The 5,180-nt window shown below is 32.6% G+C and overlaps 1 protein-coding gene across 3 annotated transcripts in view; it reads right to left on the reverse strand.

The window, feature by feature from the left end:
* The window catches only part of LOC106470147 (protein-L-isoaspartate O-methyltransferase domain-containing protein 1-like), a 26,551-nt gene extending 22,370 nt beyond the window's left edge, over positions 1-4,181 (reverse strand). Inside the window, exons 1-2 of one of the 3 annotated variants that reach the window (XM_013930678.2) lie at positions 3,812-3,958; positions 2,161-2,278 (exon numbers count right to left, since the gene is read on the reverse strand). The gene's annotated coding sequence lies outside the window, so the exon portion shown is untranslated. Of the gene's footprint in view, positions 1-2,160; positions 2,279-2,994; positions 3,014-3,811 lie in introns of those variants that run through there. The other 2 variants (XM_022398728.1, XM_013930677.2) reach the window with 2 other exon arrangements.
* Positions 4,182-5,180: the final 999 nt, after the last annotated feature.

Raw genomic sequence — 5,180 nt, forward strand, 5'->3', positions numbered from 1 at the left:
ATATACTAATTTTTAAAATATCAAATTAAATGTTTGGCCAAAAAAAATCTTTCAAATCTGACTAGCTTTTTTTCCCCAAAACTTTGTCTTCAAAATAAGGGTGCATCTTATACACCGGTGCGTCTTATATTCCAAAAAATACGGTATCTAATTTAATTTAGTGGATAGAGCAGCCTGGAGGGACCAAAAGGTCCCTTGTTGTTCTTTAATGTGATGTTACTTTTCTGGGGTTCCAACATTCAGTATCAACTTCAGAAGATGTCATAATTTAAAAGAGGATGTTAGCAATATTCCTGATTCTAAGAATTCTTTGAAAAATATTAAAAAAGACCTGAATCATCTAATGATTAATCTTTTAATAATAACTAAAAATACTGGGTGATAAAAATAGATAAAACACCATGAGGGTAAAAATCAGGCATGTTACTCTCTCCCTTCTTTCATTTGTGGTAGATCAATAGGCAGGAACTTACAGGCCATTTAATTACATTTCTGTAGTATCTGTTGACAGAAACTTTAATGAAATATCACGAAACAGAATCAATGTGGATTCATTAAATGGAAACCTTACCTTACTAATCTATTAACTTTTATCTTTCTCGTTACCTAGACAATAAAATATGTCTCTACAGATAGTTTAAAAAAGCTTTTGATAAAGAGTCACACAAAAGATTAACTAAAAATAGTAATTATGGTGGGGATTGAGGAAAGGTTGAGAAACAGCAAAAAACGTTCTTATTAGAGGAGTCCAATTAAACTGGACCCTTGTTATTAGTATTAGTGGAGTGTCTCAGTGGCCAGTATTTTGATCTATGTTTTTCCCATTTGCATTAATGATATTGGTATGGACATAATTAGTAAATTAGTTAAGTTTTTACATGACATTAAACTCTGGTGTATTTCTAACCACCCTGAAGATGTTGAGGTATTACATTAAGTTTTTATTATTATTCAGGACATATTAGATCTGCAGCAATCAGTCTGAGTAGATAATATAAAACCAGGTAGACAGAGAACAATTAAACAGCAACAGTTTACATTTTGTTTGCCACTGATTTGATTATCTACCAAAATAAGCTGTAAATGATGTTAATCAGTGCTTTTGCACGTCGTTGCACTAAGTGATCATATTTCAGTTGAATATAAATAAATCAGTCCCAAATAAATTGTTCTATATTTGTTGAAAATGTGACTGAGAAAGTACGTGCTAAAGCTGTTATTTATTGTAGGAACAGAAAACTTGAAAAAGATGGATATATTATTTCAAAATGTTATTGAAATGATTTTGGGAAGTGGGAAATACTGGCTCCTATATATATTTTTCTCAATTTCCAAACCTTGCACACTAAAGTTTCTCCATTTTGAAAAAAGGGATCCCATCCCCAGTATTCAATAATCTTTGCTGTAGGTGTAAAGCAATCTGCCTTGAGAGGGGTTTGATTCTAATACTCATATCTAACTTAAGTGACTCAAAGTCATTGCTCTGCAAAGCTTCAAGCTCAAGTTCCTAGCCCAGTGTGTAACATCTCTCCTCCTCAACTATCTCAAGAGACATTCCCCCACCCTGCTGATTCAACTAAGTAGCTTGGTTTACCACTATGCAACATTACATTTTTATACATTAAAAGTTCCTGGCATACAACTGCCCACCTAGGTTTTTACATTAGTTGAAGAGTTGTCTGCTTGCACTGGAAGTCCTGGAAGCTCAGCTCTTAGATCGATGGTTTCAGAACACTAACATAAGCTAGCACTCTTGATTCAACTCAGTCAATACAGTTTGTTTCTCACCTATTTCAGACTATTACAAGTTATACATTATTTAATCATGGAAACATCATTAGTTATACACTATTTAATAATAAAGTGGCTATCAAATCTATATTGTTATATGATTCAATGCATATTAATTTACTTCACCCTGCACATCACTTTTCACTTTATCAGTACAGACTATTTTCAATTCCCAACTGGTAGATTATTAAGGACACAACTCACTATGCATGTTTACAACTCTGCCTACATGCTAAAAAAAGTTACAATGATACAATAAAAGTAGTTAAGACCTGAAGGAAATTCTTATATTTCTAATATCAAGTAAATTTATGGCCAACTATTAGTTGTGTAAAACAGAGCCAATAATCTTATCAAGTGTTATTATACCTGAACCAAATGCAAAGTCCACTTTTCATATCACAGATGGCCCATGCCAATGCATTTGTAAAGCCTTCAGTTTTCAATTCCACAGTGTCAGCAATACAATAACAGTGTTTATCCAACTCTACAGACAGACAGCCAGCATATATGAACTATTTAAAATCACAGGTTCTAAATTTGTTACAACAAAAATTAAAATTATGCACTATAAAGCTACTGATTATGCAGGAATTACAGACAAAAATAAAATTATGTGGCAAAATTTAAAATTATAACATTTACGAGGATGTTAGATATTATTCCACTATCATGAGTAATTTAACACTTATATTCTTTCTTGAATAACAACAACAATCACACTTTAAGATTTTAGATGTCTTTTGACAAACGATAAAATAAACTACCTGGCCAGCAGGCACTAGCTGTGAAGCAACAAGAAACACACTAACTCAAAGTTAATAAATCTGGCACCACTGATCTAGACTTCATTTAATAAGTCCAGAAATTCAGACTTTGATTACACAATTATTATGCAAAAAAAAATGATGAAGCTGAGTTAAGTTTGGAGTTATGTTATGATAAAATTTCAATGACAAAGTCATTTTCAAAAATCAGTCTACCTTCAGCAAACATTACGTATAAATGGAAGAACACAGAACAACACTTTTATATTTAACAAATATCATGTATATTCCAAACACAAATAACCAAAAAATGTACCAAAAATGAAGAAATGTTTACTATTAAATTTAGAAATGTTTTATAGCTTATAGAAACTTATTTCAACGATAAATATAATTTTCAGTATCTTTATCGCATTTATATTCCCAACTTACTTACCTTAAGGCACACACTTATAAGTGTTATGTTATATAAGACCAAAACAAAGTAAAACACTTGGCCTACAATGTCTTACAGCATATAGGCCTACTAACAGAATTTTCTAGTTTGAATTAGTATGTCCTAGCAACAACAAAATTTAGCTCCATGTGCTAAATTTGCCTTTTAATTTTAAACATTTTAATTTAAGTATGCTCTCCATGTTATACTAGCTCTTTTCAGATCTTGACCAAAGTTCTCTCTCCGTAAAAAATGTTTAATAAAATAAAATAGGAAATTTGCTAATACACAAATTCGGCTTTTAAATCCAAACCTCTACTTTGATTTATGTTACTTCAATATCATATTCAATACCATTATTACTACTAACACTGGTACATTACTAATATTAGTAATACTAATACTTAACATTTCACAAATATTAGTACTACTGAAATAGTACATTTGGTAAACAAAATACATTAATTTGTGTTCTAAACTACAGTGTAAAGTCAACACTATCACTTCTTTGAAGCAACGAGAGTTACAGTTAGTTAAGCCTATGCTGTGTGTATCTTAAACTTAGTCATGTATTAATTACTGTATGTAGTACCCAATAACTGTGCGCAAGCTTCGCATTATTGCTCAACTCAGTTCCTCAACGTAAGCCTAACTAGCAACAAAAAAAAAAACAATCAATCAACATATACTAATTTAGTTTGATTAGTAACGATTTCTAAATAAAAGTTCATATTTTACATAACTGATGTCTTGTTACAAATGGTAAAGTTTTTTTTTATGTTTCACCAACTTTATGTATATAATTGTTGATACATACTCTCTTTGTCCTTTCCAGCTGACAAGATCAAAACACGGAAATCAACAGCTGACGTAAGGAAATAACAACACTGTACGGCCTCATGGGTAATTGTGTCTACTTAGTTTGTAAAATTATTTTGTAGTGCTGTCTATTGAATATTTCAAAATGAAATCATTCTCCGTCAAATAATATTAAATATCAACATAATGCAACAGTAATTCTAAAATCAATATTTATATTAAGCTTACTAGTTGTGCAAAACATCTTCCAAGAAAATTTGAAAATTATCATATCATATAAGCAAATTAATATATTTTGTTTGTTTTTAAGCGCAAAGCTACATAATGGGTTATCTGTGCTCTACCAACCGCACGTATCCAAACCCTATTTTTAAAGTTATAATCCCCCAGTCCTACCGCTGAGCCACCGGAAATGGGGCGGGGGTGGTGCAAATTAATGTTATGTTTTATATATATATATTCTCTATATATTGGTTATTAAAATGTTAAATGTGTTAGAAAAATTTGTACTTGAAATAAATTTAACAACAACAAAAAAAAACAGATAGTTATTCTTCACAAAAATAAAATTTCAATTTTGTTTTCTGCCATAAAAGTCTTATCTTTACTCCTAACTTAAGTGTACAATATTTCAGAAAAGTGGCCAATATACACAGCGTGGTCACAAGTAAGTAGACACCACCTTTTCAGAAAAAAATGAAAATTTTCAGTCATATTGACATGAATTGATATATTTATAATTTAATGAATATCTAGTAGATCTTCCTTTCGCTTCGTGGAGTTCGTTGATCCTTTGGGGCATCGTGGGAATCATCTCGTCAATTTTGATTGTGGGATTTTCGCCCACTCTTGCTTCAAAACTTGGAGTAGATCGCTCTTCGAAGTTGGTTTTTTTGGTTGTTTCTTGACTTGCCGTCGAGTATGGCCCAGAGGTTTTCCGATGGGGTTCATGTCAGGAGATTGGCTCGGCCAGGCCAACTTCTGGATACCATTTTCTTCCTACCACTTTTGGGTGTTTCTAGCTGTGTGACACGGTGCTCCATCATCCTGGAACAACGTTGTGTTCTAGTCCACGAAACCCGAGGAATAAAGTGGCAAGAGTCCTTCCTCCAATACTTCGACGTATTTCGCAAAATTTATGTTGCCAACGCACTCCACTAAGCTAGATCTCCCACCAACCCAAACATCTCCCCAAACCATCACGCTGAAACCACCATGCTTCACAGTTGGCTGCAATCTGTTGAGCCCAAACTCTTGGAGAGGCATTCTCCAGACCCATATCCTTCCACTGTCCGACAATTGAGCGAATCTTGATTCGCCTGAGAACAATACGGTCTTATTGTCATCAGATCACTTGCCCACTTTTT

This window comes from Limulus polyphemus, unplaced genomic scaffold (genome assembly GCF_000517525.1).
Source record: "Limulus polyphemus unplaced genomic scaffold, Limulus_polyphemus-2.1.2 Scaffold3845, whole genome shotgun sequence".
Taxonomy (NCBI): domain Eukaryota; kingdom Metazoa; phylum Arthropoda; class Merostomata; order Xiphosura; family Limulidae; genus Limulus; species Limulus polyphemus.